Raw genomic sequence first — 25231 nt, 5'->3', positions numbered from 1 at the left:
GATAGAAGGATTCAAAGCCTTTGCCAATATTTTTAGGCCCATATTCTTGTGTGTTGGCCAACCCTCAATAGTTTACTGTCATTAAAATAAGTTTAAATCCTCTTTAGGGGCATTTGCTCTAAGAGTCCAAATTAAGGACAACCATTTACCACATTTGATTTCTAAGAATGCTTTATTCTGAGCTAGTGACATTAATGAATCCGTTCCCTTGTGTGGGTCTTTTTTATCCATTTATAGGTGACCCAAACCCCCTTCCACTTTCATAGGGAAATCAAGAGTTCCTTTGTCCCTCGATCTAAGATTATACTTAAACATTTCCATAGAAGGTGGGTTTTTATGGGCCTCCAAATCTTCTATAACTATACCTAGGTTGGTAGAGGACCTGATAAGCGAGTTCCCTTCAACCAAGCCTTCTTATACCCCAAGAATATGAATAAAGGGAGAAGGGTTAGGGATTTTAATTCTAAAGAGGCCAAGTAGAAAGTCATTTAGGGTTCAAAAACTTTTGTTTTCATCATTTAGCCCAAGGATCTAAAAATGAGATTTTCAAAGGATTTCCATTTAGTTAAAGAAGGATAATTTGTAGACTTACCTAGATGAAGTGAATCTTCCTTTCTATCACTGGTAGCTTCCATCATGAGATATTTAATTTGGTTTGTGTCCAATGATTGAGTTACTATTGATGAAGGAAATTCTATTAGGCAACCGATGATGGAAGCTTAAAATAAGAGAGTTGATGAAGCCTAACTATGTAAGCAATTAGACATTTGTGTTTGAGCCATGTGATAGAGGTTTGAAATCTTTGCAAATCTCTTTTAAAGTAAATATGATTATGCAATAAGTTGTTTATGTTAAATCATTGTACCTTGCATATCATTTGTGTTAATTCCCATCGATCTTGATACACTTTTCTGGAGGATTTTTGGTCCAATAACTAAGAATATTAGTAGATGCATCGTTTAGTCTCATCACATTATCCCTAGTTGGATTACCCTCTCATACATTGGATTTAAATAAAACTTTAACCATTTCACCAACCATGATGACAACCTCATCCTCCATGATGACAACCTCATCCTCTAGCCAGATAAACCCAATTGAATTTAATTTAAAACACATTACATGTGAATCAAATGGAATGAATTTCATTAAAGATACATTACATGGTTAATATTTTCCATTTAATAATTTGAAAATGAGTTGGTATGAAATTTGGTAGATAATTTTTTGAGAACAAAAAAACCTACGTAAAATTTAAGTAAAGATTTACTTACATTAGAGACTTTATAATAACATGCTTCGAAACCTGAAACATGCCCAAAGACAAGGTATCTTAGGGGAAAAGATACTAAATTAAATATAAAATATATCTCATATACCCATAAAGTAAATATAAGAAATTTGTATTTGTATTAGGTGCAAAAGTTTAGGACAAATTTCGTTAAATTTTTCCTTAATGTATTAGGTGCCAATTTTGATATAAAATCACAGGTTGAATATATATATATATATATATATATATAATGTATTAGGTGCCAATTTTATATCGTATTAGGTGACGATTTTGATATAAAATCACAAGTTGAATATATAACCGTATACTGTATGTAAAGCTTTTTCATTGAATTAGGTGCTAATTTTTAGGATTATGGTAATAAAAAATATATGAAAATTAAGCACCTGTCTAAAGCAATGTATTAGTTGCTAATTTTGATATAAAATCACAAGTGGAATATATAACCGTATAATGAATTTAATTTTTCTTTTTCTTTTTTTTATTAAATTAGGTGTTAATTTTTAAAATATTTTAATAAAAAATATATGAAAAATTAAATACATGAGTAAAATATATTTACAAATCTATTAAATCATTAATACACAGGGTAGGTAGTATATTTCCACAGCTAATAATATACTTGTTTAAATTCAAAGCTGGACCTATACTACCTTCGTATTTATTGCTAAATGGACTTAAATATTAGTTGCCTTCCTCAACCAGATATGAAGATTTTTTCAACCATATCCCTGACGCCAATTAAAGGTGATCTGACGTGTCACGGAATCTCCAAATTCGAGATTTTTGTCGATATGAAGATTTTGTCAACCATATCGCTAACGTCCATTAAAGATAAGCTGACGTGTCACGGAATCTCCAAAATCGAGATTTTTGTCGAGAAGCGCGCTGAACGGCATTCAAGCTGACGTGTCTGTCAACTTGACTCACACTCTTCCGAAAGTTGCGAGATATGTGGACCATCGATCAGAATATACGACCATTAATCTGAGCCGTCAGTTTCTCTCCAGAATTCTCTTTAAATTGCAGAGTCGGGCATTGCCAATCCTCGTTCACTCATCGTTTTGGTAGTAGTTTCCAGGGTTCGATTCGGGACGTCTTCAGTTACTGAGTTAGCTTGTCTGTTTAGAATGCTAGACTGAGCTTGGTGGTCAATTTTTCGAATTCCTTCTGTTTTCGTCATTTCCAATGTTCAGGAATACTATCTGCCCGAGAATCGGGGTTTTGGAACGAGCGATCGGACTACATTGGCTGGATACTTTTCTCTATGAAGGGTTTTCCAATCTGACCATGATTTATCTGAAAATGCTCTGACAATAAAGGTCTGTTAGAAGCCATTTTCATCTTTTGAAGTCTTTTATTTAATGGAGGGTTTCATTTTTAATTTACGTTTCGAACCTGTAGAGATGATTAGAGGCCGTTGTCAGTCTATATTCTTGGAGATTTATTTTTCGAGATCTAGGGCTATGGAGGGATGAATTGAGGGAAAAAATTGTGTCCCACGAGATCCAAAATCACGGGGATTGGAATCTATCTTGTATTTACATTCTTGAAGAAATTTTTATTTGGAAGTGAAGGGTGATTGATGTCTATAAACCCAATAGCCATTAAAGCTTCATTGGGGTTTGATGTGGCATTGCCTTTGCGGGTGCGCTTGCAGGCGGGCCATCAGATTAATGAAATGTTTTATTTTCTTCTTTGGGGGAGGGTGAACCTTCCCAACCATCCGAGCTTATTTTTGCCGGAGGTCTGTGTCGCGCGTTTTGTGTTGCAATCTTTGATTGATGGTTTGATATGGCCGACGGTTAATCCAATTTTGACGGAGAGCCTACAGATTCCCCCACCCGACACACTAAACGATTGTGCCAGGTATTTAAAAGTTACAACACACTAATTTTATCAGGTATGCAGTCCGATAAAACTCTTTCCTCCATTTATTTATTATTTTCTGTTAAATCTAAGTTATTTGTTGTTGTCATTTTTGCATTTTCTGCTAATTCTTAAATGCAATAAGGATTGCGTTTCTTTTCAATTTTAAATTCTAAAAGATGTGAAAGGAAGGATTGCGTTTCTGTTTAATCTTAAAATTAAAAAAGACGTAGAAGGAAGGATTGCGGATAGTTTATTTGATGGCATTCAACTGATTACTCACACCATGGAAGCTTCATTAAGCTGAACTTTAGGTATTGGGAGCGAGGAGTGTGGTGTATTCTCTCCGGAAGAAATAGAAAATAACTAATTTTTTTCTATGCGAATATCTTTTGAAAATATTTTTTTTTTCATGAATATACATAAATTTTATCGGATTACTGACAAAAAGAAAATAAATTTATTCCTGGCATCTGTTTTATTGGGAACTTATCATTTCAGCAGCCAGAAGATTTTATATTTTTTCAAATCTTTCAATATACATAAATTTTATCAATTTATTGGGGTACTTACCAACGTAAAATAAATTTATTACCGGCATCTCATTTACCGGGCACTTCTTATCATTTAAACAGCCCGAAGATTTTCTATTTTTTCAAATCTTTCAATATACATAAATTGAAAGGAAATTTATTATTTTCATCTATTTTATTAGACACTTCTTATGCTTTAAGCAGCCAGAAGATTTTCTATTTTTCAAATCATCTTAATGCGTAATAAATATATTTTTTCAAATCATCTTAATGCTTAATAAATATAAACTTACTGCTTAATAAATAAATATAAGTCTAAAAGTTTGTATATAGAATTTTCAATATTTAATACGTAATAAATATAAATCTAAGTTTTAGATGCATATATACCAGATATATATAATTTTATGATTTTAAAAGGTAATTTTATTAATGAAAACAAAAGTTGGTTTTTAACCAATTATCCAAAATCTATACAAAATCAAAATTATCTCATATGAAAAGTTGCTGTATCAAAATCTATACAAAATCAAAATTAGCATTTACGAAAAATTGCTGTATTCAAAATCTATACAAAATCAAAATTAGCTTATATGAAAAATTGCGATGATGATGACATCCAACACATAAAAGCATCATGATACTGTTTGAGCAAGTTTAATTTGTTCATATCCCTGACATTTTATAATTACAAAAAGTTTGTGAAGCATGGGTTCGCGGTTCTGTCCTGGATTCTGGTTGCCATGAACAGGGATGAACCCATAAGAATTGGGTTCTTCCCATAACCCATAAGAACCTTGTTGCTATGAACATGTGCTGGAGCAGAGCGGGTACTTCCCAGATGAACCCATATGAACCGGGTTCTTCCCATACGAAAGAACTTGGTGCTCAATAACTGCTGCCTGGGTTCGTTTGCTAAAATGGGTTTGCCGAACTTCTTTTTTATTTATTTATTTATTTATCTTAGTATAACATTTCAAATAAATTCTTAGCTCAGTAGAACATTTCAAATTTAAATTCGCGCAAAAAAACTATTTCCCTTGTTGTTCTTAGCTTTTTGATTATGTTTGCTAAATGCAATGTCATTGCATTATCAACTAATACAACTTTAGTCTTGCCCCGTTATCTTTCAGTCATAGTGATAGAAGAAGATAACTGGGCCAAGGCAATCCACACGGCAACGTATATAAATAGCCACTTAAACAAAGGACCTGGATCATATTCTGCTAGTGTCATTCTGTTATTCCCACATATCTCAAGTACCTCGTGCTATTCGCAAGCCATCTTTTAGTAGTGATTTGTCAGTACTGTTCCTGTTATTTTCTCCCTTTCATCCATTCGATGACATATATATGAACGATTGATCGGACAGTTTGCACTTAAAACTTTAAGGTATATTACAATGTAGACAGTGTTGTCATCTTTAAAACAGATTAAGCTATAATGATTTATAATTTTAATTGATGGTTGTTTAAAATAGTTTAAACAATCTAGACATTATTGTTCTTAGCTTCTTGATTCATGTTTGCTCAATGCAATATGTCATTGTATTAAGGTTGGTAATTTTTGATTCATGTTTGCTCAATGCAATATGTCATTGTATTAAGGTTGGTAATTTTTGCAAGGCCACTGGAATATATTTTATCCTACAGTCGTCAGTGTCGTTATTCAAATGTCTGCATAAAATTAACATACTCTCTAGAAGCTGGTGTTAGTCCTCAATACTTATCTGTGGCTGTTGTGGAGCACCTAAGCTGCTGTGCTAATGTGGGTGTCTAATTCTAATACGCATATGGAACTCCTCGTCATAAACAAAAAGCTTACAATTAGTTTACAATTGGAAACACCGCTTGAATGGAATATTCTATATTGGTACATTGCCATACATAACCGCAAAGCTTTGCCTTTGAGCTAATCAGGTTTATTGATACTGCTTATGACGTATTAACTATTAACAGCGTGTTTGTGTCAGTTATGAAATTTTAAATCTGAACATTAGGGATTGAGTATGTTCGCTGCTGGGTTGGTGGACATGAAAGAGTCTACAATATGTATATTGTTATAGTCTACAAATGTGTTTGGATGTAAACTGCTACATGTGCAGTACTTCATAAAATGGGTTGTGGACTGTTTCTAGTTGATGCTCAGGAGATTCAGCAACAAGAGGAGGTTGGATATTTAGGAAGACGAGGGAATGGGTTTTTGAAAACATTCGGTTGTGATGATACAGCAGCATTTCTGGATATGGAGAATTTGCAAAGTGAATCCGAGTCGAGTTCTGAAACTTTGAGGTCACGAGGTTGCACAGTTTAAGTGACAGATGGTTGCTATAGGTTGGGGAGTAGGACAATTTGGGAAGTTTTGAAAGCAGCAAAAATAGTGCAGAAAAGGAGCGTGAAAGGCCGAGAAGGTGAACCAGAGCAGATTTTGCTGATGATGAAGAGGAAAACCGAATGCCATTTTGGTACAGGAATAATGTGTCAGGCAATAGAATTAAGTTGTTGTATAGAGACAAGAATGGCGGATTCTGAAAATAATAATATCCGTGTAACATATATAACTCTTTGCAGTTTTGAGGGTAGCGAAAATAACGCTGAAAAGGGATGTGAAATACGCAGAAGATGAAGCAGAACATATTTTACAGGAGACACAGATAGTGACTGCCTCTTGGTACATGAATAATGTAAAAAGCACTAAAAGGTGTTCTGTAATGCAAGGAGAAAGACAGTGACAGAGATTCAAAAAATTGAGAAAATCCTTCCATCGTATTATGGTTTTGTGTGATTTTCCTTATGTATGGTTTTGGCTAAGTGATGCTAGGCATGGTGTCTGTGAGAGAAAACCCTTTCAATATATATGCTATTGTGTAATAAGACGGTGACTTGCCCTGTGTATGGTTTTGTCTCTGTGATGTTAGGCGTGTTTGTCTGTAAATTTGACATTGTTTTGTGTGTATGCTGTATGTGCACGTATGCCCACAGAAGCAGTGTGGAAGCTATTCCCCATGGCCTCTGCCTGAAGTTATACACATTTGAAGTTTTGTACATTGAACGTGATCGTTGCATATTAGAAGTTAGCAGTGGCATTGAATCATCAAAGGAGCCGTAACAGAGACAAGTTATGTGATGTACTTGAGCTTCATAATTAGATGTCCATGTGGCCTAGTTTAATTTCTAATATATGCTCTATTGATTGTTTAGGCCTAGTTTAATTTCTAGAATATACTGTATTTATTGTTTAATTTCTAATATTTAGTGTCCTTTTGTGGGTGTTGCATAATTTGCATCCCCGTCCCCTGGGAGGACTTGTGGACTGCAAGGTAGGGATAAGTCTCAGTTCCGAAGGGATGTCCTTGACGATACGGGACTTCACCATGTTTTTTATAAAAATCAGTAAATCACATGGGCGAAGCTCGGGCAGACCGAAGTTCAAATCTCATTGAGTACAATGACCTGCTGTGGTGGCGGGTAGAGGGGCGGATTCCCCTTTCCCGTGAGTATGCTCTTCCTAAAATCATAGGAACTTAGTATACCTGACTTGCAGGTGGTTGGTTATGCTCTTGGTGTTATAGGGGCAGCTATGAGGTTTGATCCTGGGTCTCCCATAGATTAGGCCTGTCAGTTACCGATTCACCATGTGGTTAAAAAAAAATAAAAATAGAAGTCGCTTAATCTGCGGCCACAGGTGAAACTGCTGACTTTCGTGCAAGTATTGGTGTTGGTGCTTCCACTGGACAAAATAGTGGTTAAGCTGCTGGTCCAACGTCCACATCCACATCCACATCTGTACCTGTAGCTGCTCTTGCATCAAGGTTTAAAAATGGATTTGGAACGAGTTCTTCAGACGAATCAACCGGAGCTTAATCAACTGCGTAACTGACGGATAAACCAACTGGGTAAAAGGATATTTGTATTATATTAGTCACATTTATGTCTAAATATCTGTGTCCGTAGCTGATCTTGTATCTTGGTCTAAGAATCGATTTGGAACGGGTTCTTCAGACGAATCAACCTGAGAAATTTACGTCTAATCAACTGCGCAACCTACGGATAAACCAACTGGGTTAAAGGAGATATGCCTTCGTAATTTTTGGGAACTCTACTAGTTGTGCCCGTTTGTAATAGAGTACAAATATTTGTGTTTCATATTCCTTAATCCCTTTTAATCATGCATTGCAATTAGCTAGAAATTATGCTAGAATGCAACAATAACTTGTGAAATTTGAAGCGGTGCATTATGATAACACAAAATCAAGTAGGTGCATTATGATAACACAAATCAAGTAATCAAGTATCCATTATTAAGAGCTGGCCAAAAAGAATCTGGGTAAAAGGAGATGTGCCTTCATAAATTTTGGGAACTCTACTAATTGTGGGCGTTTGTAATAGAGTACAAATACTTGTGTTTCATATTCATTAATCCCTTTTAGTCATGCATTGCAATTGGCTAGAAATTATGCTAGAAACTTGAAGAGGTGCATTATGAGAATACAAATCAAATTTGAAGCGGTGCATTATGAGAACACAAAATCAAGTAGGTGCATTATGAAAACACAATCAAGTAATCAAGTATCCATTATTAAGAGCAGGCCAAAAAAAATCTGTGAAATTTGAAGAGGTTCACGTTCGCCAAAAAGAATCTGTGAAATTTGAATAGGTTCACGTTCAGTCGTCACACCGGATGTGTTGATACCTTCGGTAAAAGAAGCATCCATCATCCCCAAAGAAAACCCGGTTGTTACATCCGGTCACTTCTTTTGGGAACCTTGTGTTTCATATTCTTTAATCACTCTCAATCATGCATTTATGAGAGATTATTTATGTCACATCCACTCTCATTTGAATCATTTTTTTTCCTTGATATCAACCAGGCATCAATCATCTCATACCATAGGCCTTCTTCGTGTCGTAGTGTGTTTGGTATCTTCCCCTGCCCGATTATTGCTCCCCATTCGTTTGGGACTATTCTACTAATTGATGAGTGGACTGAACAGATTTAGTCTCACCCTTTGCGTCATCACACTGGTTAAATTGGGACATATTTTCTGAAATTTTAATTTATTTTTTTATTGGGCATATTTGCTTGGTTTCTTGTACTTGAGGGTTACTAGACCCTTTTCTCTAGGATTGCCTAGTGAATCTTTTTTTTTCTTTTTGGCTTCTTTGCAGGTTTTTTAGGCCCTTCCTATTTTAACACAATTTAGTGTAGAACCTCTCCCCACCCCAATGCTAACCTCTGTGCAGATTCTCAAAGTTATAATTTTGAAGAAAGAAAATTGGAACGATTTGGGGCAGTGATGACACCTTCAAGGGATATATAAGCAAGTTCACGACTAGGGAATAAATCTAAGTTTCAGTGTATATCGACTTACGGAGCAGAGATCGCTGGCTTGAAGATCGAAAATAAATGATGTGTTGAAACAAAGAACTGGAAAATTGGCCTCTTGCGTTGCACACCAAAAGCAGTTTTCTAAAGGTTCCCAAGTTTTTGTTAAAGGTGTAGTTAATGAAAGGTAGATGTGATGAATAAGAAAACGAAATTCTTGTTAAAGGTGTAGTTAATGAAGGATAATTGCATGATGAATAAGAACAACCAAATCATGAGAAACTCCAAGGATAACATGTTAGCTTAATAACGATTCTATAACGTGGAATAAATACTTAAAAGAATCAGAGAAACTTGAATACCCAAGAAATCATACCTCTGACCATTGATACTTGCTCACACTCTGATACTGTTTATTCTTTAACAGGGTTACACATTCGATAGAACACCTAACCAAATTGCCGAAACCTAAGCTCAAAGCTCATGCAGTACAAGACTTTCCATTTACAATTTTCTCCAGTTTCTTAGCGTCAATTCCAAATGAAAACAACAATAACAGAAAAAGAAGAGCTAAGCAGATCGTTACCAAATGTGTAAGGTCCTGCAGAAAATGGCACGGAAAGATCTGCAACATTTATCGCGGATTTCTTTCACCTGTTTGGCACTTCCAAACTCTGCTCGCTCTGATTTGATGGTGTAAGACTGAAGGGGATTGAGCGGTGAGCTTGGGGACCAAACAACAGTCTTTATAGCCAAGCTTCCATCAAGCTTGTTGTGGCCACGTGTCAAGTGTTCCACAGAACATGGTAGAGAACTGTAGAAGGAGTAATGGACCACTCTGGGAGCTCCCAACAAGAAAAGGAATCCCGTGAGACGGTTTCTATGAGAACCGGATACAAGGAGCTAACATTCTCCCACTTGGTCCATACTTCTAATCTAAGGTCTCATCTTAAAACCCATTGATACTTTGTATTAAGTAATAAATACATGAATCATGGCGATAAGTCCTTTAATGAGGAGTATTATCTTCCATGTATTACTATGTATTTATTTCTATTATAATTTATGTGGCAACAATTTTTTAATGAATAAACCTTATATCTATTCTTGGTCCTACATAGATGAATTCTCTCAAATCAAATTAAGGTGCACATAAATATGAGGAAAACATCACAATAATTAAGAATTTCATAAAAATAACATTGTCCATACAATGAGAAACTACATAATGGAACCAAGTCCTATATTCATTACATGATTCTTGAATTTTAATGGTGGGATGCCCTTAGTCAAAGGATCAGTGATCATCAACTCAGTGTTGACGTGCTCAATGACCACTTTCTTTTCTTTAACACGTTCCCTTATAGCTAAATACTTAATGTCGATGTGTTTACTTCGACTCCCACTTTTGTTGTTTTAGCCATAAAAAAAACCACTGAATTGTCACAATACATTCTCAAATGGCTTAGAGATAGAATCCATAATTCTAAGTCTAGAAATGAAACTCTTAAGCCATACACCATGTGAAGTAGCCTCAAAACAAGAGACGAACTTGGCTTCCATAGTGGAAGTGGCAGTCAAGGTTTGCTTGGCATTGCTCCATGATATAGCTCTACCGACCATCATAAAAATGTACCATGATGTTGATTTGCGTGAATCAACACATCCAACAAAGTTAGAATTTGAGTAGCCAATTACTTCCAAATTGCCCGTCCGTCTATACATAAGCATGTGGTCTTGGGTTCCTTGAAGGTACCTCATTACTTTCTTTGCAGCGCTCCAGTGGTCTAAACTTGGATCACTCCGATATTGTCCCAACATTCCCACAACAAATGCAATGACATGTCTTGTGCAGGCCTGAGCATACATTAGGCTTCCGATCGCAGAAGCATATGGAATGTTCATTTGTTCCCTTTCAAAGTCGTTCTTCGGGCATTGGTTTCAATTGAACCTATCACCCTCCACAATGGGAGTGACACTTGGTGAACAATCCTTCATTCGAAATCTCTCTAAAATTTTAATAATATAGGTTTCCTGAGACAGACCCAAGATGCCTCGGAATTTGTCTCTATGGATTTTAATGCCAATGACATAAGATGCCTCACCCATATCCTTCATATCGAAATTTTTAGAGAGGAATTGTTTCACCTCATGTAGCAAACCCTTATCATTGGTTGCTAGCAAAATGTTATCCACATACAAAATATGAAAACAGATTTTACTCCCATTGAATTTCAGGTATATACATTGATCCATAATGTTTTCTACAAAACTGAATGAAGAAATTACATTATGGAATTTCAAATACCATTGGCGGGATGCTTGTTTTAAACCGTATAAGGAATTTTTGAGCTTGCAAACCAATTGCTCACCATCACTAGAGCGGAATACTTCAGGTTGTTTCATTTAAACCTTCTCTTCTAGATCTCTATTGGGAAATGTTGTTTTCACATCCATTTGTTGCAACTCTAAGTCAAAATGGGCTATTAATGCCAAAATAACGCGCAAGGAATCTTTTTTAGATACAGAAGAGAAAGTCTCTGTGTAATCGATTCTTTTTTTTCTGAGTGAATTCCTTAGCAATGAGTCTTGCCTTGTATCTGTCAATGTTGCCCAATGAGTCTTTCTTTGTCTTAAAGATCCATTTACATCCAATGGCTTTTGCACCGTTAGACAACTCAACAAGATCCCAGACTCTGTTACTCTTTATAGAATTCATCTCTTCTTTCATGGCATCGTACCATAATTCTGATTCTTTGCAACTTATGGCTTATGAAAAGGACTCGGGATCATTTTCGGCACCAATGTTGTAGTCAGATTCTTGTAGATACACAACATAATCATTAGGAATTGCTGATCTCTTTGGTCTAATAGATCTTCTTAATGTTGTACCATTATCTTTCTGAGAAGTATGTGGTTCAACTCGTTGTTCAAAAGTTATTGGCAACTCTTAAACTACTTGATCCACTGGAATGTTGTCAGCAGCTTGTGGAACTTCAACAATTGGTTGTTCAACACCTGTTTGTACTTGAGGGGTGCTATGAACAATAACCAATCTATCACTTGAGGTGGAAGGTTGAGATTCTGAATGATCATTCTCAGAAACTATGTTTTTGGTTTGATCGCTCCCACTAATCAAGTCATTTTCAAGAAACTTTGCATTTTTTGATCCCACAATCCTAGCGCTGTGAGATGGACAATAAAATCTGTAATCTTTAGACCTTTCAGCATATCCAATGAAATACCCACTAATGGTCCTTGGGTCCAGCTTATTCTCTTGTGGATTATAAATTTTGACTTAAGACGGGCATCCCCAAACGCGCATATGTTGCAAACTCTGTTTCCAAATTTTCCATAATTCAAATGGCGTTTTTGGAACAACGTTGGTTGGAACTTGGTTTAATATATACAATGCTGTCTTAAGTGCTTCAGTCCACAAGGATTTAGGAAGATTGGCGCTGCTAAGCATACTCCACACCATGTCTAATAATGTTCGGTTTCTTCTTTCTGCTACACCAATTTGGTCGGGTGAATCAGGCATGATGTATTGGGCAAAAATCCCATGCTTTTGAAGAAAATTTGCTATTGGCCCAGGTGCCTGTCCATTTTCTGTGTATATACCATAATATTTTCCACCTCTATCTGATCTCATGATCTTAATTTGCTTGCCGCATTGTTTCTCTACTTCAGCCTTAAAGATCTTAAAGGCATCTAATGCTTCGTTCTTTTTATGAAGCATGTAGAGATACATATATCGTGAGTAATCATCTATATAAGAGATGAAGTATCTCTAACCATGTGAGTCCATGTCTGGACTACATATATCAGTATGTGTGATCTCTAATATGTTCGAACTCCTATTGGCACCTTTCTTTGACTTGTTGGTCTGCTTTCTCTTTATGCAGTCCACACAAGTCTCAAAATCAGTAAAATCCAGAGTATTAAGTACCCCTTCATTTACTAATATTTTAATTCTTTCTATGGAGATATGACCTAATCTCTGGTGCCATAATTTAGAGGAATCCTCATTAATAGCACATCTTTTAGTGTCAGTGTGAACATGCATTGAATCATAAGTGACATTGTTTTGTAAATTAATGCAGTAAAGACCATCAAACAAAGTACCATTCTCAACACAATCAGATTTATGAAACAAACTGAAAGATGTTTTTAAAAAGTTAAAGGAATATCCAAAATGTACAAGCCTTGAAACTGAAATCAAGTTTATAAAAAAACTTGGAACATTAATGGTTTTTTCTAATTTTAAAACAAAGCCACTACTTAAAGTTAAATAGCATGTTCTTATAGTTTCCACATGCGAGCCCATATTGTTTCCTGATAAGATGTTTTGCTCACTTCCCGTTGGCTTCCTTAGGTTTTGCAAACCTTGCAAGGAATTCAAAATGTGAATTGTTGATCCAGAATTAATCCACCAGGTGTTAATATTGACATTAACCATATTAGATTCATAACAAACAAACGAGGTTGGATTACCTTTGTCCGCAAGTCATTTTTGAAATTTGGCGCATTACTTTTTCATGTGTCCCTTCTTTTTACAGAAGAAACACTTGGAATCCTTCTTGATATCAGCTTGGGGAGGCATTTTACCTTTCCCTTTCTGATTGGCTTGAGATTTGCCCTTTCCACGCGTTGCCAGCATTGCACTTTCTCCCAGTGCCATCACCAGTCTCCCTTCTTCTTGAACACATATGGTCATGAGTTTATTAATTAACCATTTATCCTTATGTGTGTTGTATGAAATTTTGAAGGGTCTGTATTAGTGTGGAAGGGTGTTCAGGATGTAGTGCACCAGAAAGGACTCTGATATTTCAACCTCGAGTTTCTTCAATTGAGCAACGGTGTCCTTCATTTGCATGATGTGCTCGCGCACACCTTTCACACTGGTTAGCCTTAGGGATGAGAATTTCATGATTAGGGTGCTTGCTAATGCCTTGTCTGAAGTGACGAATTGATCATCAATGGCTTTCAGCAAGTCTCGGGCCTTTTCACGCTGATCAACGGACCCATGAATACCAGCTGAAATTTTAGTTTTAATGAACATCATGCTTAGGCGATTAGATCGCTCCCATCGTTCATAAAGCGTGATGTCCGCTGCAGTGCTGGTATTAGTGAGTGCCGGTGGTTCATCTTTCCTAATAGCATAGTCTATGCCCATTCACCCCTAATGAAAGAGAACTCTCTCCTTCTAGATCTTATAGTTATCTCCCTTAAGTTCAGGGATATCACAACGAATTTCAGAGAAATTTGCAGGTTGTACAACTACATAAAATTAAAGATCACATGCTTATGTTAAATTTGAGGCCTAAATAAAATTTCATGCTTTACCAATGTAAATCATGCTTAAAATTGAATCTAATGACATAAAAATTGTCTGTGGACTAAATTTTCAATTCAAGCAGATTCAATTATTCTTTATGATAGAATTTATCAAATTATTGACTTAATTCATAATTCTAGAGGGTATATTATAATTATAATTTGATATAAATTCTATCTTAGATTTGAACTTTATGATAAAACTATTAATTCATAATTCCTGTGGGTAAGTTATGAATAATTTGATATTTTATCTTAATTAATTATATAAATATAATAAAAATTTCTGTGATATAAAATTTATTATATTTAGTATAATTAATTACAATTAATGTCTAAATCTTCTTTTTGTGATTCTAATCAATCATAATATATAATATTATTTAATTAGAGATGCTGTGGCTATTCTCTAATCAATTAAAAATGCAGTTGTCTATAACACGACTTTTTGAAAGTTTTTCTGGCGGGTTTTTCCGGTGAAAATCCGGCAGCAATTTATTGGAATCGCAAGTTTGATAGCCAGTTTCTGCACAATTAAAGCGTCCCAGGGGTTTTTCAGGGCGCTGAATCCAAATATGCAGTTAAAAAACCATTTTAACTGCAGCAAATCATGATTTAATCTCAATTTCTTCCGCCGGATTCTGTCACCGGATCTCCAAAAAGTCGCATTATAGACAACTCCATTAAAAATTATATGGATCACTAGACATTATTTTTTTTATGCATAAAAATTAACTTGATATGGGAATAATTATAAATTTGCATAAATAAATCTATAATAGTCATGTGTAACATTCAACAATGGGTCTCGTATATTCATCCAAAATAGCATGTATTAATTAGAGCAGAAATAATCAATTCATGCAAATTAAATATGAACATAGTTATAAATTTGCACAACAATTATCCAAATTGCATATAATTAAACCAAATAAATATTATAAGCATAAAAATTGAGCAAAAATTAGACATATATCCAAATAAATGCCTTAATTCAGACAATTCTCGAAATATGGCATTGAGCCAATATGATGGCTCAATGGCGATGACTCAATGGCAATGTCTTCATAACTTGGTCTTATGGGGCTTTTTTCTCTGGTTTGTGAAAGTAGAATACAATGATGAACATGAGCTTATGGATGGTTGGATTCTTAGTTTCCCACTGGAAAAGCGTGTGGATAGCCAATATAATACTTTCACTATTGTTTTTACATGCTGGTGTTATTTTTCAGAATTCGGTCAGCGCTTGCTTTGAGTTATTGAAAGTCTCTGGAGGTTTTACAACACTTTCTTCTTCTGGTTTCTTTAATGGCTTTGGTTTTCTATAGCACTGGCATCAACTACACATAGAAAGCCATCAGACTTCTCTCTTTCTCAACATTACCAGTAGGAAAATGCAAGGGAAAGAAAGAGGGTTGGGCTGCATGCATAAAACCTCTAAAAACAATTTCTACATGATTTCTAATTCAAAACTTAATGAAACAAAGCATAATAACACGGAAATGTCGTTCATAAACACCAACGCAGAGATAAAACTGCTATGATACCAAATTTTCACTGAATAATGATTCTATAATGCGAAATAAATACTTAAAAGAATCAGAAAAACTTGAATGGCCAAGAAATCATACCTCCGGCCATTAATACTTGCTCACACTCTGATACTATTTATTCTTTAACAGGCTTACACATTCAATGGAACAACCAACCAAATTGCCGAAAACTAAGCTCAAAGCTCACGCAGTACCAGACTTTCCATTTACAATTTTCTCCAGTTTCTTAGCTTCAACTCCGAATGAAAACAACAATTACAGAAAAAGAGGAGCTAAGCAGATCGTTCGCAAATGTGTAAGGTCCTGCAAAAAAAGGCACGAAAATATCTGCAACATTTATCACGGATTTCTTTCACCTGTTTGGCACTTCCAAACTCTGCTCGCTCTGATCGATGGTGTAAGACTGAAGGGGATTGAGCGGTGAGCTTAGGGACCAAACAACAGTGTTTATAGCCAAGCTTGTTAGCTCCCTGTATCCGGTTCTTACGGAAACCGTCTTGCGAGATTCATTTTCTTGTTGGGAGCTCTCGGAGTTTTCCATTACTCCTTCTACAGTTCTCTACCATGTTCTGTGGAAAATTTGACACGTGGCCACAACAAGCTTGATGGAAGCTTGGCTATAAAGATTGTTGTTTGGTCCCCAAGCTCACCGCTCAATCCCCTTCAGCCATACACCATCAGATCAGAGCGAGTAGAGTTTGGAAGTGCCAAATGGGTGAAAAAAACAGTGACAAATCTTTCTGATTTATGTTCTTGTTGCAGATTTTTCCGTGTCGTTTTCTGCAAGATCGACCTTTGAAACTTTGTTGTTTCAGCGTCGGGAAGGTCTCTGGTTCAAGTCCAGGCTGCTCTATTTCATTTCCTTCAGTTTGAAACTTTGTTGCTTCAGTATTGGGAACAATCTTCTTCTGTAATTGTTGTTTTCATTGAGAGTTGAAGCTAAGAATAAACAGTCTCAGAGTGTGAGCAAGTATCAATGGTTGGAGGTATGATTTCTTGGGTATTAAAATATACGATTCTTTTAAGTGTTTATTTCGCATTACAAAATTGTTATTCAGCAAACAGTTGATGTTAGAGCAAGTTAGCAAACAGTTGATGTTAGAGCAAGTTTTATCTCTGTCTTGGTGTTTATGAACAACATTTTATCTTTGTCTTGGTGTTTATGAACAACATTTTATCTCTGTTTGTCTTCGAGTTATTATGCTCTGTTTCTTTAAGTTTTGAATTAGAAATCATGTAGAAACTGTTTTCAGAGGTTTTATGCATGCGGCCCAACCCTCTTTCTTTCCCTTGCATTGTCCTATTGGTAATGTTGAAAAAAACAGAAGACTGATGGCTTTTTGTGTGTAGTTGATGCACTGCTATAGAAAACCAAAGCCATTAGAGAAACCAGAAGAGGAAAGCGCTGTAAAATCTCCAGAGACTTTCAATAATTCAAAGCAAGTGCTGACTGAATTCTGAAAAATAACACCAGCATGTAAAAACAATAGTGAAAGTGTTTATATTGGCAGTTCACACACTTTTCCAGTGGAAAACTAAGAATCCAACGATCCATAAGCTCCTTTTCACCATTGTATTTGTTATATACTTAGGGGGGGATAATATGAGGTACAAAGGGAGGTACCCAAGGTAATACTGTAATAATGGGATAAGGCATAGTAATAAATAAGGTGGTTAACCCATATCATGTAAGGGATCACAAGTAGTTAGTAATAATGTAATGGGCCCATGGTATTAGTTTGATAGTATGAGGGAACCATGGTAATGATTCATGGTATTGTATGTATGAGGTCTATATAGAGGCTAGAGACTTCAAATGGAGAGGTGTCAAGGAATATTGTATGAACATGCATATGGCTTGTGGAGTGTTCTCCTTCTTTAAGGAGTGAATGTATGATGTTGTCCTACCTTAAGGGTTTGATATTAATAAAGAAACATTTCTATCTATTTCTATTTTATTATTTTTGGGTTTTTTTCTATTATCTTATATTTTTGGATTAGATCTATAACAAGTGGTATCAGAGCACTTTCTTGGGCAAAAGTGGAGATTTTTTTTTTTTGAAGGAACTTTCTAGGGCGGTGAGTTTGTAGATCATATCTGGACGTCTTGATGCAAGATCTGTGGAATCTAATTGCAGATCTGGATTCTTTGTGAAAAAATACCTGATTTAAAAAAAATCAGTTGAATCGGAGTTCGGATGAAGGAAATATCGCTGATCTAAAAATCAGTGGTGTTGTAGACAATTTTTCAGAGTAGCGAGTTTGCGGCACAGATCTGGAGGTCTTGGTGCAAGATCTATATAAACTAATTGCAGATCTGAATTTTTTGTGAAAAAATACCACTTGTTATAGATCTCACCCAAAAATATATGAAAATGCAAATAAACCCAAGAAATAGCAAGATTGAAAGAGATAGAAATAATTCTTTATTAATATCAAACTCTTAAGGTAGGACAACACCATACATTCACTCCTTAAGGAAGGAAAACACTCCACAAGCCATATGCCTGTTCATACAATATTTCTTGACACCTCTCCATGTGGAGTCTTTAGCCTCTATATAGACCTCATACATACAATACCATAGGTCATTACCATGGTTCCCTCATACCATTGAACTAATACCATGAGCCCATTGCATTATTACTAATTATTTGTGGTCCCTTACATGGTATGGGTTAACCACCTTATTTATACTATGGATCATTCCATTATTACATTATTACCTTGGGTACCTCCCTTTGTATCCCATATTATCCCCCTTAGGTATATAACAGTATTCTACTTTCCCAGAATTAAAGCATTTATTTAGAAAAGTCTAATTTTTGCCCAATTTCTATGCTTATAATATTTATTTGGTTTAATTATATGCAGTTTGGATAATTGTTGTGCAAATTTATAATGATTTAATTTGCATGAATTGATTAATTCTACTCTAATTAATACATGCTATTTTGGATGAGTATACGAGACCCATCGTTGAATGTTATGCATGAATATTATAGTTTTATTTATGCAATTTATAATTATTCTCATATCAAATTAATTTTTATGCATAAAATAAATAATGTCTAGTGATCCATATATTTTTTAATAGATTAGAAAATAACCACAACATTTCTAATTAAATATTATTATATATTATGATTGATTATGATCACATAAAGAATATTTAGACATTAATTGGTATTAATTATACTAAATATAATAAGTTTTATTCCACAATAATTTTTATTAGGATAAAATATCAAATTATTCATAACTTACCCACATGGATTATGAATTAATAGTTTTATCATAATCTTCAAATCTAAGATAGAATTTATATCAAATTATAATCATAATATACCTTTTAGAATTATGAATTAAGTGAATAATTTGATAAATTCTATCATAAAGAATAATTGAATTTGCTTGAATTGAAAATTTAGTCCACAGAGAATTTTTATGTCATTAGATTCAATTTTGAGTATGATTTACATTGATAAAGTATGATTTTTTTTTTAGGCTTCAAATTTAACATAAGCATGTGATCTTTAATTTTATGCAGTTGTACAACCTGTAAATTTCTTTGAAATTCGTTGTGATATCCCTGAACTTAAGGGAGATAACTATAAGGTCTGGAAGGAGAGAGTTCTCCTTCATTTAGGGTGGATGGACATAGAGTATGCTATTAGGAAAGATGAACCACCGACACTCACTGATACCAGCACTGCAGCGGACGTCACGCTTTATGAATGATGGGAGCGATTTAATCGCCTAAGCATGATGTTTATTAAGACTAAAATTTCTGTTCGTATTTGTGGTTCCGTTGATCAGCATGAAAAGGTCCGAGACTTGCTGAAGCCATTGATGATCAATTCGTCACTTCATACAAGGCACTAGCAAGCATCTTAATCATGAAGTGCTCATCCCTAAGGCTCACTAGTGTGAAAGGTGTACGCGAGCACATCATGCAAACGAGGGACACTGTCGCTCAATTGAAGAAACTCGAGGTTGAAATATCAGAGTCCTTCCTGGTGCACTACATCCTGAACACCCTTCCGCACCAATACGGATCTTTCAAAATCTCATACAAGGATAAATGGTCAATTAATGAACTCATGACCATGTGTGTTAAAGAGGAAGGGAGATTGATGATGGCACTGGGAGAAAGTGCAACGTTGGCAACGCGTGGAAAGGGCAAATATCAAGCCAATTAGAAAGGGAAAGGTAAAGTACCTCCCCAAGCTGATATCAAGAAGGATTCCAAGTGTTTCTTCTGTAAAAAGAAGGGACACATGAAGAAGGAATGCGCCAAATTTCAGAAATAGCTTGCAGACAAAAGTGATTAATCTCATTTGTTTGTTATGAATCTAATATGGTTAATGTCAATATTAACACCTGGTGGACTGATTTTGGATCAACAATTCACATTTCAAATTCCTTGCAGGGTTTGCAAAACCTAAGGAAGCTAGTGGGAAGTGAGCAAAGCATCTTATCAGGAAACAAGATGGGCTCGCATGTGGAAGCTATAGGAACATGTTATTTAACTTTAAGTAGTGGCTTTGTTTTAGAATTAGAAAAGACCTTTTATGTTCCAAGTTTTTCTAGAAACTTGATTTCAGTTTCAAGGCTTGTACATTTTGGATATTCCTGTAACTTTTCAGAAACATCTTTCAGTTTGTTTTATAAATTTGATTGTGTTGGGAATAGTACTTTGTCAGATGGTCTTTACTGCATTAATTTACAAAACAATGTCACTTATGATTCAATGCATGTTCACATTGACACTAAAAGATGTGTTATTAATGAGGATTCCTCTAAATTATGGCACCAGAGATTAGGTCATATCTCCATATCTCCATAGAAAGAATTAAAAGATTAGTAAATGAAGGGGTACTTAATACTCTGGATTTTACTGATTTTGAGACTTTTGTGGTCTGCATAAAGGGAAAGCAGACCAACAAGTCAAAAAAAGGTGCAAATAGGAGTTCGAACATATTAGAGATCATACATACTGATATATGTAGTCCAGGCATGGACTCACATGGTCAGAGATACTTCATCTCTTTTATAGATGATTACTCACGATATATGTATCTTTACATGCTTCATAAAAAGAACGAAGCATTAGATGCCTTTAAAATCTTTAAGGCTGAAGTAGAGAAACAATGCGGCAAGCAAATTAAGATCGTGAGATCAGATAGAGGTGGAGAATATTATGGTAGATACACAGAAGATGGACAAGCACCTGGGCCATTCGCAAAATTTCTTCAAGAGCATGGGATTGTTGCCCAATACACCATGCCTGGTTCACCCGACCAGAATGGTGTAGCAGAAAGAAGAAACCGCACATTATTGGACATGGTGCGGAGTATGCTTAGTAGCTCCAATCTTCCTAAATCCTTGTGGATTGAAGCACTTAAGACGACAGTGTATATATTAAACCGAGTTCCAACCAAGGCTGTTCCTAAAATGTCATTCGAATTATGGAAATGTTGGAAACCGAGTTTGCGACATATGCGCGTTTGGGGACGTCCGTTTGAAGTGAGAATATATAATCCACAAGAGAAAAAGTTGGACCCAAGGACCATTAGTGGGTATTTCATTGGATATGCTGAAAGGTCTAAAGGTTACAGATTTTATTGTCCATCACACAACACTAGGATTGTGGAATTAAGAAATGCAAAGTTTTTTGAAAATGACTTGATTAGTGGGAGGGATCAAACTAGGAACATAGTTTCTAAGAAGGATCATTCAGAATCTCAACCTTCCACATCAAGTGATAGATTGGTTATAGTTCACAGCGCCCATCAAGTACAAACTAGTGTTGAACAACCAATTGTTGAAGTTCCACAAGCTGCTGACAACATTCGAGTAGATCAGGTAGTTCAAGAGTTGCCAAGAACTTTTGAACAATGAGTTGAACCACATACTTCTTAGGAAGATGATGGTACAACATTAAGAAGATCTATTAGACCAAAGTGATCAACAATTCTTGATGATTATGCTGTGTATCTGCAAGAATCTGACTACAACATTGGAGTCGAAAATGATCCCGAGTCCTTTTCACGAGCCATAAGTTGCAAAGAATCAGAATTATGGTACGATGCCATGAAGGAAGAGATGAATTCTATAAAGAGTAACGGAGTCTAAGATCTTGTTGAGTTGCCTAATGGTGAAAAATCCATTGGATGTAAATGGGTCTTTAAGACAAAGAAAGACTCATTGGACAACATTGAGAGATACAAGGAAAGACTCGTTGCTAAGGGATTCACTCAAAAAGAAGGAATCGATTACACGGAGACTTTCTCTCTTGTATCTAAGAAAGATTCTTTGCGCGTTATTTTGGCATTAATAGCCCATTTTAACTTGGAGTTACAACAAATGGATGTGAAAACGACATTTCTCAATGGAGATATAGAGGAGGAGGTTTACATGAAACAACCTGAAGGATTCCCCTCTAGTGATGGTGAGAAATTGGTTTGCAAGCTCAAGAAATCTTTATACGGTTTAAAACAAGCATCCCGCCAATGGTATTTGAAATTCCATAATGTAATTTTTTCATTTGGTTTTGTAAAAAACATTATGGATCAATGTATATACTTGAAAGTCAATGGGAGTAAAATCTGTTTTCTTGTTTTATATGTGGATGACATTTTGCTAGCAACCAATGATAAGGGTTTTCTGCATGAGGTGAAACAATTCCTCTCTAAAAATTTCGATATGAAGGATATGGGTGAGGCATCTTATGTCATTGGCATTAAGATCCATAGAGACAGATTCCGAGGTATCTTGGGTCTGTCTCAAGAAATCTATATTAATAAAATGTTAGAGTGATTTCGGATGAAGGATTGTTCAGCAAGTGTAGCTCCCATTGTGAAGGGTGATAGGTTCAATTTGAACCAATGCCCGAAGAACGACTTTGAAAGGGAACAAAGGAAGAACATTCCATATGCTTTTGCTGTCGGAAGCCTAATGTATGCTCAAGTCTGCACAAGACTTGACATTACATTTGTTGTGGGAATGTTGGGACAATATTAGAGTAATCCAGGTTTAGACCACTGAAGAGCTGCAAAGAAAGTAATGAGGTACCTTCAAGGAACCAAAGACTACATGCTTATGTATAGACGGACGAACAATTTGGAAGTAATTGGCTACTCAGATTCTGACTTTGTGGGATGTGTTGATTCACGCAAATCAACATCAGGATACATTTTTATGATGGTCGGTGGCGCTGTATCATGGAGCAATGCCAAGCAGACCTTCACTGCCACTTCCACTATGGAAGCCGAGTTCGTCTCCTGTTTTGAGGCTACTTTACATGGTGTATGGCTTAAGAGTTTCATTTCTGGGCTTAGAATTAGGGATTCTATCTCTAAGCCATTGAGAATGTATTGCGACAATTCAACTGCTGTTTTTATGGCTAAAAACAACAAAAGTGGGAGTCGAAGTAAACACATCAACATTAAATATTTAACTATAAGGGAACGTGTTAAAGAAAAGAAAGTGGCCATTGAGCACATCAGCGCTGAGTTGATGATCGCTGATCCTTTGACTAAGGGCATGCCACCGTTAAAATTCAAGGATCGTGTAATGAATATGGGACTTGGTTCCATTATGTAGTTTCTCATTGTATGGACAATGTTATTTTTATGAAATTCTTAATTATTGTGATGTTTTCCTCATATTTATGTGCACCTTAATTTGATTTGAGAGAATTCATTTGTGTAGGACCAAGAATAAACATAAGGTTTATTCATTAAGAAATTGTTGCCACATAAATTATAATAGAAATAAATACATAGTAATACATGGAAGATAATACTCGTCATTAGAGGACTTATCGCCATGATTCATGTATCTATTACTTAATACAGATTATCAATGGGTTTTAATATGAGACGTTAGATTAGAAGTATGGACCAAGTGGGAGAATGTTAGCTCCCTGTATCCGGTTCTCACGGAAACCGTCTCGCGGGATTCCTTTTCTTGTTGGGAGCTCCCGGAGTGGTCCATTACTCCTTCTACAGTTCTCTACCATGTTCTGTGGAAAACTTGACATGTGGCCACAACAAGCTTGATGGAAGCTTGGCTATAAAGACTGTTGTTTGGTCCCCAAGCTCACTGCTCAATCCCCTTCAGCCTTACACCATCAGATCAGAGCGAGCAGAGTTTGGAAGTGCCAAACGGGTGAAAGAAACAGTGACAGATCTTTCCGATTTATGTTCTTGTTGCAGATCTTTCCGTGCCGTTTTCTGTAGGATCGACCTTTGAAACTCTGTTGCTTCAGCATCGGGAAGGTCTCCGGTTCAAGTCCAGGCGGCTCTATTTCATTTCCTTCAGTTTGAAACTCTGTTGCTTCAGCATTGGGAACGATCTTCTTCTGTAATTGTTGTTTTCATTCGGAGTTGAAGCTAAGAATAAACAGTCTCAGAGTGTGAGCAAGTATCAATGGCCGGAGGTATGATTTCTTGGGTATTCAAGTTTAGGATTCTTTTAAGTGTTTATTCCGCATTACAGAATTGTTATTCAGCTAACAAAGCTTCTATCAAGCTTGCTGTGGCCATGTGTCAAGTGTTCCACAGAACATGGTAGAGAACTGCAAAAGGAGTAATGGACCACTCTGGGAGCTCCAAACAAGAAAAGGAATCTCGCGAGACGGTTTCCGTGAGAACTGGGTACATGGAGCTAACATAACACACATGGATGAACCTGGAATTAGAATTGTAATCTTATGTCTCGGAAAATAATATTTCATGAAGAAACTCCAAGGATAACACAAATAGATGAACTGGGAATTAGAATTGTAATCTTATGTTTCGGAAAATAATATTTCATGAAGGCTATTTTGTTAAACTTTATACCAGTAGTTGTTTAAAAAATTCAATCAACGAGCATTTTGTATAAAAAAGGCAGTGTCAGTGATATGCAAATTTTGTACTGATTCGCTGCTTTTACATGTGGCCTTGTATTAATTAAAAACTCAACGAAACAACTGTTTTAATTACTATGTTTCACTCTTCATATTCTACACCATCTCCTTTTTATTTGAAATCATTGTCCAAGAGTAACACATAATAGTTGAAATTATTGTTAAAGTTTTGTTAGATGAAATTATTGTTAAAGTTTTGTTAGAGTTGAGTGGGTAAAAAAATTATATATATATATATATATATATATATATATGAATATGTTTGTATAAACTAGAAAATTTCAATAATTTTATGATAGCATATATTTTAACGGGTGCAGTGTAATTTATGATAGCATATATTTTAATGGGTGCAGTGATAATTATTTTTCACCAAAATCCAATGATCAAATTTCAAGCAAGA

The 25231-nt window shown here is 35.5% G+C and overlaps 1 long non-coding RNA gene across 1 annotated transcript; it reads left to right on the top strand.

Moving 5' to 3' along the window:
* The first annotated feature begins 2330 nt into the window (after window positions 1-2330).
* LOC149189080 (uncharacterized) lies at window positions 2331-6590 on the top strand. Its single transcript, XR_016255873.1, has 2 exons — window positions 2331-5251; window positions 5304-6590. It is a non-coding gene; the product is annotated as an uncharacterized LOC149189080 (long non-coding RNA).
* The last annotated feature ends 18641 nt before the right edge of the window (window positions 6591-25231 follow it).

The sequence above is a fragment of the Pinus tabuliformis genome, chromosome 3_1 (assembly GCF_031772625.1).
Source record: "Pinus tabuliformis cultivar Carrire ecotype Pingquan chromosome 3_1, CPIR1, whole genome shotgun sequence".
NCBI lineage: Eukaryota > Viridiplantae > Streptophyta > Pinopsida > Pinales > Pinaceae > Pinus > Pinus tabuliformis.
The sequence above is the reverse complement of the archived record's forward strand: the minus strand, read 5'-3'. Positions and strand labels throughout refer to the sequence as shown.